Genomic DNA, 16,173 nt, shown 5'->3' on the forward strand with positions numbered 1-16,173 from the left:
ATGTTAACAATCATGGCAGATGTGATTCGTTAAAATCGCACACGTCATTCTTATACAAGAATCCTTTAAAGGATTCCAAAGCCCAGATCAATGATATAATAAATCATGGGTTAAATCACCAATAAAGGTGATCACTTGTTAAACATCCATAAGTGATGTAGTGCCTACGGGCCATACTTGTTGTCATAATAAGACAAAAGATAGTGGTGGTCTATGACTCCCTGTTAGAAGAGGGGGTAAAAGAACTACGGTTCAAACCTTCATACCTTGATTCTCTGTAATCTCGGCTAATATTATAATAACGTCCTCGTGACTAGGCTTTTATGCCACTAACAATATTAATTGTGAAGAGGATAAGTATGTTCAAATCCTAAATATAAAGTGAGTAACAAATTAACCGGATATGGTCTTTGTTACCATGGTTAATGAATTGCCATAAAAGACAATTCTATAATAAACTCCTAAATAAAATTTTCATTATCTTCTGCAGCAGATACAAGCTACTATGGAGAATCCTAATGGAGAAAATAGTCATACAAGTGAAGATAATTATGATAATGCCCAAGTACATTTAACGGGCGCTCAACTAAAGGCTCTTGTCGACAACGCTGTGCAAGCAGCTCTAGATCGACAATATACCGAATCTCGAAGCAGAACTGTTTCCAAACCACCATCAAAGCCGAAGACACACTCAAAATCCCACAGCAAACCATTATCCAAACCCCTCTCCAAACCCAAAAAGGACGACGACAATCACTCGTCAAATAAAAACAGTGTTCGTCGTGAAAGGGAGTATACTGATGCATCCGGTGCCAGGGGCTGCACCTACAAGTACTTTATGTCTTGTAAACCCCGAGACTTCACGGGGGAGAAGGGTGCCGTCGAGTGTATGACGTGGCTGGATGAGATGGACACTGTGGAGGACATCAGTGGCTGTGCGGAAAGGGATGTGGTAAAGTTTGTGTCGCAATCGTTTAAGGGCGAGGCCCTAGCTTGGTGGAGGGCACTGGTTCAGGCCTCGGGAAAAGCTGTGCTATACAGCATGACGTCGGAGGAATTCGTTTCTCTCATCAAGGAAAATTACTGCCCTCAACATGAGGTGGAGAAAATAGAGTCCGATTTTGTATCTTTGGTGATGACAAACCTGGACTGTCAAGCCTATTTAACGAGCTTCAACACGATGTCTCGATTGGTTCCATACCTAGTAACCCCGGAACCAAGGAGGATCGCTCGTTTTATCGGGGGGTTAGAACACGCGATAAAGGCAAGTGTGAAAGCCTCTCGGCCAACGACCTTCAGGTCTGTAACTGACCTCTCTTTGTCCCTCACGATGGACGCGGTCTGACTGAGATCGCTGAGGAATAAAGAGGCCGAGAAGAGGAAGCGTGAGGACAATACCACATGAAGGTCGGGTAAGAAACACCGCGGGAACGGTGATGGCAAGAGAGGGACAGAGTCGAGGAAAGATGGGCAACAATCCGGAGAGAAGCCCAAGTGCAAAAACTGCCAGAAATTCCACTTTGGGAAATGTAGGCTTGGGTCGAACTCACAGTCCCAATCGAAGTCGCATACTTGTGGACTGTGCAAGTCCAAGGACCACAAGACTGTGGACTGTAAAAGATTAAAGATGCGACCTGCTATAACTGCAATGAGAAGGGGCACATTAAGAGCAACTGCCCCAAATTTGCCAAGAAGACGGAAGAAACCAAGAAAAACAATGCTAGAGTCTTCAAAATGGATGTGAAGGAAGCTTTGCAAGACGACAACGTAATCACAGGTACTTTTCTCGTGAATAATATCTTTGCAAGAGTACTTTTCGATTCAGGCGCTGATAAATCCTTCGTAGACCAAAAATTTTGCAAATTGCTGAACATGCCTGTCAAAACCCTAAATGTGAAATACGAGGTAGAGCTAGTAGATGGCACAGTAGAAACCGTCTCCACTATACTAGATGGATGTGTGATATCCATTAGGAACCACTCTTTTCCTCTATCTCTACTTCCCTTCAAACTGGCTGGTTTTGACATCGTTCTGGGTATAGACTGGTTATCCCACAACCAGGCCCAGATCATCTGCAACAGAAAACAAATAGTGCTAAAGACCCCGACTGGTGAGTCGCTCACCATTCGAGGAGATACGCAGTATGGACTGCCCGAGAATGTAACTATGCTCAAGGCTTCAAGATGTTTAAAAAGAGGCTGTGTCATCTACATGGCACATGTGATTATTGAAGAGCCCAAACCAAAGATAGAAGACATTCCTGTCATTTCGGAGTATCCAGAAGTTTTCCCCAAAGATCTACCTGGCTTGCCACCAGATAGGCAAGTGGAATTCAGAATCGATATTATACCTGGAGCAGCTCCCATTGCTAGAGCACCCTACAGACTAGCACCGACTGAAATGAAGGAATTAAGGACCCAGCTGGATGAACTGTTGGCGAAAGGTTTCATCAAGCCTAGTTCATCTCCCTGGGGAGCACCTGTCCTATTTGTTAAGAAGAAGGACGGATCGATGCGTCTGTGCATCGACTATCGTGAACTTAATAAGGTCACGATAAAGAATAGATATCCATTGCCAAGGATCGACGATTTGTTTGATCAATTACAAGGGGCTAGCTACTTCTCAAAGATCGACTTGAGGTCGGGCTACCATCAGCTGAAAGTCCGAGATGAAGACGTACACAAAACAGCATTTAGGACTCGCTACGGTCACTACGAGTTCCTAGTGATGCCTTTTGGGCTCACAAATGCACCGGCTGCGTTCATGGATCTCATGAATCGCGTCTGCAAGCCGTACTTGGACAAATTTGTCATCGTGTTCATCGACGACATTCTTATCTATTCAAAGAACAAAGCTGACCATGAGAAGCATCTACGATGTATTCTCAAATTGCTGCATCGCGAGAAACTCTATGCCAAATTCTCTAAATGCGAATTCTGGCTACGAGAGGTCCAATTTCTTGGACATGTCGTAAGCGAGCGTGGTATCCAGGTGGATCCCGCTAAGGTAGAGGCGGTCATGAATTGGCAAGAACCAAAGACGCCTACCGAAATTCGTAGTTTTCTGGGATTGGCAGGATACTACAGGAGATTTATTGAAAATTTCTCAAGGATTGCTGCGCCCTTAACTTCTCTAACCAAGAAGAAGATAAAATTTGTTTGGGGACCTAAGCAGCAAGAATCCTTTGATATCTTAAAGCAAAAGCTAAGCAACGCTCCTGTGTTGACGCTACCGGAAGGTACAGAAGAGTTCGTAGTTTACCGCGACGCATCACACACTTGCATGGGGTGTGTGCTCATGCAGAAAGGCAAGGTGATTGCCTATGCTTCGAGACAGTTGAAGGTGCACGAAAAGAATTACACCACTCATGACTTAGAGCTGGGTGTCTTTGTGTTCGCACTAAAACTGTGGAGGCATTATTTGTACGGAATCAAGTTTATGATCTATTCAGATCACAAGAGCCTTCAACATCTGTTCAATCAGAAGGAGCTAAACATGAGGCAACGCCGTAGGATGGAGACCTTAAACGATTATGATTGTGAGATCAGATACCATCCCGGCAAGGCGAATGTAGTCGCTGATGCCCTGAGCCGGAAAGAAAGGATGAAACCCATCCGAATCAATGCTAAGAGCATTGAAGTCAAGAATAACTTGATTGAAAGGATATTAGCTGCGCAGCGAGAGGCTGTGTTAGAAGCTAATTATCCTAAGGAAAAGTTAGGAGTAACTGAGGAGCAGTTAACTCTTAGCAAGGATGGAATTTTGCGATTGAATGGACGAATATGGGTTCCTATTTATGGAGGACTACGAGATGTTATCCTCCAGGAAGCCCATAGTTCCAAATATTCTGTCCATCCTGGAGCAGATAAAATGTATCAGGATTTAAAGGCAAACTATTGGTGGATAGGCTTGAAAAAGTCTGTGGCCGCTTATGTAGCCAAATGCTTAACTTGTGCGCAAGTCAAGGCTGAGCATCAAAAGCCATCTGGCTTGCTACAACAGCCTGAACTTCCTGAATGGAAATGGGAGTGTGTAACTATGGATTTTATCACCAAGTTACCAAAGACGAGCAAGGGAAATGACACGATATGGGTTATAGTCGATAGACTGACTAAGTCAGCTCATTTCTTACTCATCAAGGAGACTTATAGCTCCGACACCTTAGCCCAACTGTATGTTGATAAGATTGTGGCCTTACATGGCATACCTGTGTCTATTATCTCCGATCGAGATACTAGGTACACGTCTCATTTCTGGAAAAGTTTCCAGCAATCTTTGGGCACACATTTGAACTTTAGTACGGCTTACCATCCTCAGACGGACGGTCAGAGTGAGCGTACTATTCAAACGTTAGAAGACATGCTACGGGCATGTGCTATCAATTTAGGTGGTAGTTGGGATAAGAACCTACCACTAATCGAATTCTCCTACAACAATAGCTACCATACCAGCATAAAGGCTGCGCCTTTCGAGGCATTATACGGTAGGAAATGTAGATCGCCTGTTTGTTGGGCGGAAGTGGGAGAGGTCCAATTATCAGGACCAGAGATGGTTTTCGAAACAACGGACAAGATTGTCCAGATTCGGGAACGTCTCAAAGCTGCCTGTGATAGGCAGAAAAGTTACGCTGATCCGAAGCGTAAGGATTTTCACTTTGAGGTAGGTGAAAAAGTATTACTAAAGGTATCACCCTGGAAGGGGGTGATGCGTTTCGGTAAGAAGGGTAAACTGAGCCCGAGATACATAGGACCTTTTGAGGTTATCGAACGAGTCGGGTCAGTTGCCTATAAGTTGAACTTACCAGAAGAGCTCAATGGAATTCACAACGTGTTCCACATCTGCAATCTAAAGAAGTGCTTCACCGATGAATCATTGGTGATCCCACACACAGATGTGCATATAGATGAGAGCTTGAAGTTTGTGGAGAAGCCCTTGTCGATTGAAGACCGACAGGTGAAAAAGCTTCGAAGAAAGCATGTACCGATAGTAAAGGTCAAATGGGATGCCCGGAGAGGTCCCGAATTCACGTGGGAAGTTGAATCCACGATGAAAGAGAAATATCCCTATTTGTTTGAGTAAATCTCGGGTCGAGATTTATTTTAAGGGGGTGAGGATGTAACACCTCGAAATTTTGTGTCCAATAATGTATTGACACGTGTCTTAAGTTTACACGTGGCGTTTAATATTAAATAAAGGACTAAAGTTGACAAACCTTGAAAGTATGTAAATTCGAGGGTTATAAATGTCAAGCAAGGGTAAGTATACTGTATAGTAACCCTAAACGATGCTCGTACCTTCAAACGAAAAAATCATGGATCGTACGGAAGCGAAACGCGGAAGAAAGTGAGAGATTACAAGCTGCAGGGGGTTAACTGTGTCAACATGTTTAATTATACCTCTGAGTGACCCTTTGACGTACCCGAGGCTTTGTAACAGTAAAATACGCTCACTAAAATGTACTATATAAATTCCGCGAAGTTCCGTTTTAAAACGAGAAAGTTATGATCAAATCCGTACGAGAAGGGTTAAAAGCGTCAACAATAAAAGTTAAAGCTTTCCGAATAATTAACAAACTAACCGGGGACTTAACAATGCGGGTAAATAACACGAGGCCCTTAGTTGTAAATAATCAGGGGCCAAATCGCAAAGTTACCCCTTCAAACCCGAAAGGTCAGGTTATTAATTACCGAAGATTTCGTTATTAATTACAAAGATTTAGTCATGATTATAAAAGATTCAAAATCTAGAAAAATTAGACCTAACGCGGGCCGCGTTAAGGTCTTGGGTTAGTTAATGCGGGCCGCGAGCCTTCTGTTTATACGCGTCTGATTTAGAGAACTCAGGCGACCTGCGTACAAGTCTGCCTGATCTCCCATGCGGGCCGCGTGAACCATACAGATGAAGAAAGTATGGGCAGATTCAATGATTTGGCTTGTAGACGAACTTGTGAGCAATCAATGAGGCATGGGTGCCCTCTACCTGACCCCTAGCACCTTAGGACACCTGCTGAACATCCATACTCACTTGTAGCCTGAGTTGTGATGATCTAAGGGCCTTTCTTTCACTATAAATAGGCCTACATTGTGCATAAGTTCACCACACCTCAAAACACATCTCCTGCTCATTTCTGAAGCTCCCAAGTGTTCTTCTAACATTCCTGAGTCGTGCACAAGTCTCTGTAAGTATGCCAAACCTTCTATGGCTTCGTTTTTGCTTAGTTTAGCCTAAAAGTCAATCCGTCGTAACTAACGATTGACTTTGCGATAAATCATGAATGGTCCAGTGAATTGTCAAATCAAAAGTAGTTATGTGTTGGTATTTATGTGGGTAATAAACCTCTAAAAGGGTTCCCCCTGATCACCACTCTAACTAGTTCAAATGTCGAGTCAAACGTATACTTAAAAAGTCAACAGAAAGTCATTTTTGCGATTCTTGCATAATCTGTAATACAGATGATATGAAACCTGTTTGAACACTTATAAAACATGATATTAAGTATATAAACTTGTCTGAGCTCGTTTGATTCGGCCATTTGCTATATTGACCCGGTTCGGAGCCGAATGTCGCAAAAGTTTGACTTTTGCTTTGACTTCAGTTCTGACCCGTTTTAGTGCAATGCAGATATGCCTTAGGACTCTCTTAGGACCAGGTCACGTGATGGTATCACCCTCTGTGACCGGTTCGTTGTTTGTCCGAGTCTTTTACGCATTTCCGTTAATTGCTTAAAAGTTGACCGTAACACCCTTTTCAAAATAAAACGAGTATTTCGAACATGTGAAGGGACCATAACCTTGCTTATTAAATTCTAAGCATGTCCCTAAAGTTTCACGCCAATCCGAGGTCTAAAATAGGAGTTATGCTAAATAGCGCAATTAAAAGAAACTTTTGTAATAAACGGCGCGATTAGCATAACGCCTACCTAAACCAAGATTTCGTCACCAAAACTTTTACTCACTGTTATAAAATAATATTTTGAGATTTTTAAAGATTTTTAATTATTTTTTTTACCTGCTCATAACCTGCGGTTATGGCTACGGTTCGGTAAATACCGAATATGCCTTTTTCGGCCAAAACTTGAGTTCTACAAGGTCTTTTGACCCGATTCCAATTGCTACTGATTTTAAATAATGAATAAAGTATTTTGGACTTTATAAATTGAACGGGAAACTCAGATTTCCTGTAGAACTCAGAAAGCACTTTAAAAGTCTTTAAAATGACCGGAAATCCCCTTCGGGGCGTATAATAAACTTAAACTCGTTACGGGCATCACGGAAGGTATCCTACTGATACCACAACCTCTTTAAGGCATATTGACTTAGGAAACAAGTGTAGGACTCTTACGGTTACCCGTTGCGCCTTTCGCGCGCACGGTTCGGCTTATGTAACTAGTTTACATAAATTAGCCGATACGGGTCAAACCATATTATTTTGACCCCAAAATCCAGAGTGTGAATATTAAACCCATATAAAAGAAGTCTTCGGACTTGCTGGGTCAGAATCACGTTCCATTCCCGGTTTTCGCCTTTCACGCGATTAAACCGTATCTATCCCTTGAAACTGACCGGTCTAGGCTACGGCTAATATAAAGACCCGTTAGGATTCTAATAGGTTATTTTAAAACCTTCGTTCCAGAATAGGAGCCCCAGTAAAAGATATCTGTGATTTAATCAATTAAGGACAATACTTGCAAAGGTAAATACTTTTAACTTATTTTCCGTTATACGGGCTTGGGTTACGGTATATTAAATACCGCTTGATTGAGCATCAAATCTTCCATCGGTTAGGTGGTTAATTGAATAATTTGATCGGCTCATTTAAACAGTCTTGTTACTTAAAAGCCTTTGGGGGGTTAATGACCATGTCCCGGATATCCTAGGCATCATTTTACGAAATGGCCACGACCTCGACATCCGGGTGTAGGCGTACACCCGGCATTATGTCTATTATTAAAAGACGTAACCGTTGGTTTACCCACCTCGGTTTTACGCAATGTGGTGTGTCTATTGATCTTTAACCCGGACTAGATCCGGGCTACTGAACGCAAACAAGGAACATGTAATTCGTTCACAAGATTATAATATTAAATAATTCTCCCAAGTTATAAAAGAGTTTGTGCCTTGTGCATTCAAATCAATTTTAAATAAACATTTTCAAAAGTGTCGGTTGAATGTATTTACCAGTGTAAACTGACGTATTTTCCCAAAAAGATTAAGTGGAGGTACTACACGTAATCGGCTGGCAATTGCTCCTTAGCATCTTAAGAAGTCTCGCAAGCTTTGATGCCTTGTCTGTTGAACAATACTTTTTATTATTTTGATCCCCCTGTGGATACTATTCGACTATTGTGATACATTCGATATTACAATCAATGGTTGAATTACATTTATCTTATGCTGCCGCTGTGCATTAATATAATTGTGTGGTTTGACTATATTGTTGCCAACTACGTCACGGTAATCCCCCACTGGGCCCACCGGTGATACACGTGGAAATCGGGGTGTGACATAAATAGTGTTTACAGTGCAAATTAACTTAAGTGGGCCCTTGGAGTGCCAAGGAACGTTTATTCGACCGTACAATGCGCGTATGACGATCTGCGGGGAGGTTGTAAAATATTAAACGATAACGAAACGAAACCATACAAAATACTGACAACGCCTACAAATACGGATTTTCTACGAATATTTTATAAATTTAATTTTATGAATTTATTGGGTCTCCGTGCGACACAAACGCAAACGTGAACTAAAAACGCGATAGCAGGAAACGCATCGGCAACAAAACGGAAGCGACAGAGACGCCTGTCACCTTCAGAACTTACATTTTACGCTATATTTAGTTCCGTGATGAAATTTTAGTAGCTACAGTCGAAACCGTATCGAAAAACGGATTAAAGACGGCAACGATGTAATTTTTCGCGATTACTATCGTAAACAACAAACGAACGCGATGACAATGACTACCGGTATTATTCTACATATTTTAAAAACTAAAATATTATATCATGACGTTCCGACAATTTCGGGTTTTGATAACGGCTCTCGTAGGAATTACGGGCCGCTTAAACATGGGGATTGAGCTTGTGGGCCTTGGGCCCAATCCCAAAACCCACAAGCCTAAACCTACACAATAATATATATTAGAATCCTATCAAGATCTTGCAAATCTTATAAAATCTTATTAAGATTTTACAAACTCTATGCAAGATTTGTAAAAATCTACTCAAGATTCACAATATCTCTTTAAGATCTCAACCATCTCTATATAAAATCCTTGTCCTCTCCTTTCCCCCTCATATTTTGTCTGCAATCTAAATATACTAAACACACACATACAATTACCAAACACCCTCTCATTCACTCTCTTCTCTCTCGATCTATACATATACAAACACAACGAAATCAAACCCCACACATAACACAGACAACAACCACAGCCGACTACCCCTCCCCCCCTCTCTGACGACACTCATCTTTATACCCCCCCTGGCGACGTTCTGACGGTGGAGAGCCATCGCCGTGCGGCGGCGTGACGGCAAGACAGAGAAACAGAGGAGAGAGAAAGACGAAGAGAGAGAGGGAAGGGAGACGATGAGAGAGAAAGAGTGAAGAAGGAGCGCGACAGCGGCGGCGGGACTCGGCGGAGCTCGCCGGCGACGGCAAAGACGAAGACAGAGAGAGTTGGTGACGACGGCTGTAGTGGTCGTTTGTGGGCTCTTTCTGTTCGATCTCAGTTCAGCAAGAGCGGGATTAGCTTAGACTCGAGGTTTGAATTCTGATTTGGTTTCATGTTCGAGTTTTAGTTTCTATGAGGTCGGGTCGGTTATGGTGTGGGATTATTTCGCGTGTTGATTGCAGCTCAGATGGTTTGTTCGGGTGTTTGGGTGTCACGGTTAACTTTGGGTCGGTCTCGGTCAGATCTGGATCATGTTTAAGCGGGTTAGGTTTGGATTTCGGGTCACCCACGGGTTTTTGGGTCATCACCGGGTCAAACCCGGTCAAGCATGGTCAACTAAAGTCAATGGTAACCAAAGGTTCGGGTCAGCGGGTCAACCGTTCCAATATGGTTTAGATTTGGTGCGTTTCGGTTCAGATTTTTGGTTCGGGTCGATTCGGTCAAACTGAGTCGACTCGGTCAAACCTGGTCAACTCGCTGAGTAAACTCGGTCAACTCAGCCGGCCAACTCAGTTGACCCGGTCAACTCAGCAAGCGTTTCGACACTAGAAGATGGTAAAAGTTTAAGTCGCGATTATTTTCATTAACTATTCCTTATTTTAATAATACGTGATAACGAGCTCGAACCGACATGATTATAGTTTACATTTTATGAAATTTTTGGCAAATTGATATATTGGTAATTGAAACTTGGATTGAATTTTGATAAAATGACGACAACTTGTGTTGTCGGGGCGTCCAAAAACAGAGGAAACTATGCCCGTTTCTCGAGAAAATCCGTAAAACTAATGTGTTTTTATTTTATGACGAAAGCTATCAAACTGAAACGGCTATTATAAAAACAAAATACAAGTGTATATTACTTCCAATGACAATTCACAACATCACGAAAGCGACGATTCGGAATTATTTACGACAATAAGTATACTTATTATATTTATTCTAAACTTCGAAATTTCGACAATTATTTTATAAAAATAAATGTAGATTGCATATTTATTTAGAATGTCAAGCTACACGACACTTCTTTATAAGATAAATGTAGATTACATTTATTTCAAACATCGAACAATACGAAACCGTTTCATGAAAATAAATATAGTTTATATTTATTTCACATATCAAACGACATGATTTCGTCTTATAAAATAAATATAGTTTTTATATTTATTCCAAATATCAAACATGAATTCGTTTTTATAAATATGGGTTATATATTTATTTCTAGTGTCAAACACTAACGAATTATTTTACAAAAATAAATATAGTTTTATATTTATTTCAAATTTCAAACAACTCGATGATCCTTTATAAAATGAATATGACTTTTTATATTCACTTCAAACGCCTAAACGACATATACATATACTTTGATAAATATCATACGAGACGTATATATGATACAAATTTGTTATATGTTATTTTCATATAAACTTTTGTACATACACATACGACTTCTCGAACCGACTAATATGAACATATCGATACGTTTATATTTTTATATAAATATTTATTTATTTTTAAATCTCTCGAGAATCAAGTCTTTTCAAGACTTATTGGTTATTATTGACAATAAACGATACTTATCAAATATGACTTAATCATTTTCGATAAGTTAACTACTTACCGTTGAATCGTTCGATTAACGATTCGGTAGAGCTCAGTGACACGTAGTTTAGTTACTGCGTTTATTTAGAAACTTATAAGATATTCCGTGTAAGGAATATTGTAGAATGCACGCTAGCGATCTCATCTTGGAAACGACATCACAAAGTCGTAATTAGCTAGCTTTGCACAAGATTATCCAGGTGAGTTCATGTCCCCCTTTTCTTTAAACTGTTTTGTTTACTTACTTCGGGGGTGAAATATATGTTACAAAGGGATACTTACAATACTATTGGTATGATTAGCCTAGGAAAGAACCATAGATCATGTGTTAGGGTAGGCGGATACTTGGGACCGTCAATCCTCGTTGTAGGACCGAGGGGCATGAGTGATAGATCTATTTGGGTATAGCGAGCCCACACCCATGAGGCCGGGGCAGCCCATAGTGGTGACTATGTCTTCCAGCCGGGAGACCGGTACAACTTTGCTCGGTTTGAGTCTTCCTACACTGTCACACATATCAGCGGCCTTGCAAACCATTGGTGATCTTTTCCTTGTTTGCAATCATACCGGGGCATGCATACTTTGTTTACAAAGGTTTATACATACTCACTTACACATGAACTCGCTCAACTTTTGTTGATTTTTCAAACTACATGTATTTCAGGGAACTAGTGGATCCGGCGGTGTATGCATGTGTCAAGCTGCGTTTGAATAAAAGATGTTATCCAGGGTTGTTGAGTTTAGAGGGTGTATTCCTTTCCTGGATGGGATACATAATTCTAAACTCAGGTTTTATTTAAGTACTTTTGTTGAGTCCTTGTGAACTCAGTTGAACACGTCATGGTTTGTAACTTAATTTGGTATTGATGTTTTCAGACAATGTTTTTGCATGTGATTAATAGTATTATTGTACCTAAAATTGGGATGATTACTGTAACACCTCGTAAAATCATATCCAATAAAATAAAGACACGTGTCATGTGAGGCAAACGAGTTATGAACCCGGATCAAGTTAAAAGATGTGTGGTCGGATTAAAAGTGTCAACATGTTAATTTAATACCTCTGAGTGGCCTTCTTATTAATCCTAAACCCTAATGTGTTTTATAAACATCTGATAAATATTCAAATCCGGATAATTTCAAATAATAATAAAATCCAAGTTTCAAATGATGGGATTCTAGGTGCATTTACGACAAGATTCATTTTAAAAGCCATTTTAGATATGTCCAAAAACCTCATGTGCATGGCAACACATGCAAGGACATGCAAAGCCTGTCTATATGGTCCCCCTACTGCAAAGAAGACATGAGATTCATAGATAGAAAGATTGCATGGTCAAAACTTGAAAATTTTCAAGTTTTTGTCTTCTGATGAAAGCTTACGGACTGCAAAGGTGAGCCCTTACGGTCCGTAAGGGGGCGGAGCTGGGCGTTGATTTCTAAAAAGCGGATACGGACCGCAAAGCCAAGAGCCTACGGTCCGCAAGGTTGTAACTGGGCATCTCAGATCAAGGTCGGTTGCGGACCACAAAGCCTAGGGCTTACGGTCCGTAAGAGGTGCTTACGGACCGCAAGGCTTATTGCTTACGGTCCGTAAGGCTGTCGCTAGCAGCAGAAAAATGGCAGTTGCCTGTTATAACCGGTTGCACCACCTTAAAGTGCTGGTTTTCGAAATACTGGAGCATGGCCAATAGTTTTGCATGCATAGGGACACTTAGGTTGATCAGGGAACTCTCATAGACTTGGGTGTGATGATCTTGTGCATTTTGGGTTACTATATAAGGAGCTCAAGTTGCAACATTTTCATTTACTCATTGCAACTCACTTCAAGCTGATCTCTGGAGCTTCTCTGGACTTTTTCAAGTTTCCTTAGGATCCATAATCGTACTTAGGACCTTTGTAAGTGTCCTTAACCTTTCTTAATTCAGTTTTATTAGTTTATTGGCCTAAAGTCAAACCCGTCGTAATTAAGGTTTGACTTAGTGATTAATCACTAATGGTTCAGTCAATTTTCGAAATGGGAATAATTATAAGTTGGTAATTATGTAGGCAATAAACCCTTAAAAGGGCACCTACTGATTATCACCCTAACTTGGCCAAATGTCGAGTCAAACCTAAGACTAAAAAGTCAACAGAAAGTTAATTTTCAAATAATCACATAATTAACAATGTAGGAGCTATGAAACCTGTTTCATCATTAATATAACTTGGTAATTAATGTAAGAACATGTCTAAACATGTTCAACCCGACAATTTTCAGTTTAGGCTCGGTTTGGAACCGAAAGTCGCATAATTAGACTTTTGCTTTGACTTTCAGTTCTGACCCAATGTAGCATGGTTTAGAAATGCCTTAGAGCCTAATGCCTTAGAGCCTTATTAGGACCAGGTTACATGTTAGTATAACCCTTTGTGATTATACAACTTGGTTCATTAGTTATCCGATTCATATGCATATTTCCGTTAAATGCTTAATTGTTGACTATTATGCCCTTTTCACCTTAAAACCTGATTTTTGAAAAAGTAAAAGAATAGAAACCTTCATTACTGATTTATAAACTTGTCCCTAAAATTTAGCATCAGTTTGAGGTCTAGATTAGGAGTTATGCTCATTAGCGTAAATGAAAAGCTTTTTATTAATTAAACCGTGTAATTACCATATAGCCTATCTAAACCCCATTTTTGATACCAAACTTTTTACCTACTGATATAAAATAATATTTTGGGATTTTTGAGTATTTTTATTTATTTTTAGGCTGAGAATAACATAGGGTTCTAAGCTTAATTCGGTAATTGCCGGTTTTGCCCTTTTGGCCTATAAAATGAGTTTTACAAAACATTTTGACCCCAAACCTTTTGCTACTGATTTTATATGATAAATAAAATATTTTAAGCTTTCTGGAATGATAAAAATATCAGTTTTTCTTTAAAAACCCGGAAATCGCTTAAAACCACCTTTTTACGCGTTTTAAGCGCATAGTATGTATAAAAACTATTTTAAATATATAAGACTTGATGCCTACTGATATTTTTAGAAAATTTATATACTTTAACGGTAATCAAAAGTTTTAAACTCAGGTTTTCAGAATTGACCTTTTAGGCTTATGTGAAATTACCAAAATGCCCCTTCGGTGCATAGTTTGGTTATAAATGATAAAATTCACATATATGTAATATCCTACTGATATAACTCTTTAAAATTAAGTATTTTTGCTGATTATATCTGACCTGAAACTCAGATTATTATTTAAACTCTTTTATAACCTTTAAAATGACCGAAATACCCCTACGGGGTGTAATTGGAGTTTAAATTCGTTTTGGGCATAATAGAAGATATCTTACTGATGTCACAACATATTTAAAGCATATTAACTTAGGAAGCCTGTATATGACTCTTATGGTTACCCGTTATGCATTTTTCGCGTTTGGTTCGGTTTATGTAACTAGTTAGCATAATTTGACCGAAACAGGTCAAACCTTATCATTTTTGTCTCAAAATCCAGAATGTGTTTAGTTTACCCATATTATACAAGTCTCCGAACTTGTCGGGTCTAAATCACATTCTATTCCGGTCTTTGCATAATCATGCGTTTTAAACCGTATCTTCCTTTAAAACTAACCGGTCTAAGTTTAGGCTTAATTAAAGACCCGTTAGGAATCTAATAGGTTATTAAAAGTTCCAGATTAGGAGACCCGGTAAAAGCTACTTGCATTTGCTATTTGTGAATCATACTTGCTCAGGTAAATAGTTTTAACTTATTTTCCCCTATACGGGCTTGGGGTACGGTATATAAAATACCACTTTGTCGGGCATTGAATTTTTAATCTATGAAGGTTAATTTATTGATATGACCCATTTAAATTGTTTTGTTTGCTTAAAGCCTTTGGGGGGTTAATGACCATGTCCCGGATATCCTTGGCATCATTCACAGAAATGGCCACGACCTTAGCATGGGGTGTAGGCATAACACCCGCCAGTGCATTTATAAATAAAAAGGTATAACCGCCGGCTTCGAGACTAACTCGCTGCGGGACTATATCATGTGGTGTGTCTATTAATCTTTAACCCGGTGTTAATCCGGGCTACTGAACGTATAAAAAACATGTAATTCTTCTACAAGTTTATATATAAATAATTATCCCAAGTTATAAAAAGTTTTGTGCCATGTGCATTCAAATAAATTTTCATAAATGTTTTCAAAATGAGTCAGTTAATTGTATTTACCAGTGTAAACTGACGTATTTTCCCAAAAAGGCTAAGTGCAGGTACTAATTGGAATAGGCTGGCCTCTCCTAGCATCAAATAGAAGTCTTGCAAGCTTAGATGCCTTTAAATCTGTTAAACAAAGTTTCCTTTTTATTCGATCCGCCTATGGTTTTTTTTTTAGCCATTTTGTGATACTTGATATTACATTTTATTCGGTTGAAATAAATCTATATTTTGCTTCCGCTGTGCATTTTAAATTGTGTTGTTTGACTATGATGATATCAACTACGTCACGATACTCCCCACCGGGCCCACCGGTAATACGTGGAAATATTGGGGTGTGACAGGTTGGTATCAGAGCCAACACTGAGTGAATTAAACACTAGCCTTTTGTGTTTAATCTCAGTTGCACAATTGCACATTACTCGATTTTCGAGTCTAGACAAAGAACATAGGACAAATCTTGATTTGTTTTATTTTTGTCTTTTATATATATTCTTATTGTTATCTTTGTTTATGTTGACAGGTTTAATCATGCCGCCGAGGTTTAGAAGGGGAAGAGGCAAGGCTCCCGTCACTGGGCATGACCACGAAGCCGGACCGTCACATAGAAGAACCCCGTCAATTACAATGAGCACCAGTCCTCAGGAACATTGGAGGATGTACATTGATCCAGCGAGGTAATC

Source organism: Helianthus annuus, chromosome 14, assembly GCF_002127325.2.
Source record: "Helianthus annuus cultivar XRQ/B chromosome 14, HanXRQr2.0-SUNRISE, whole genome shotgun sequence".
NCBI classification, from domain to species: Eukaryota; Viridiplantae; Streptophyta; class Magnoliopsida; order Asterales; family Asteraceae; genus Helianthus; species Helianthus annuus.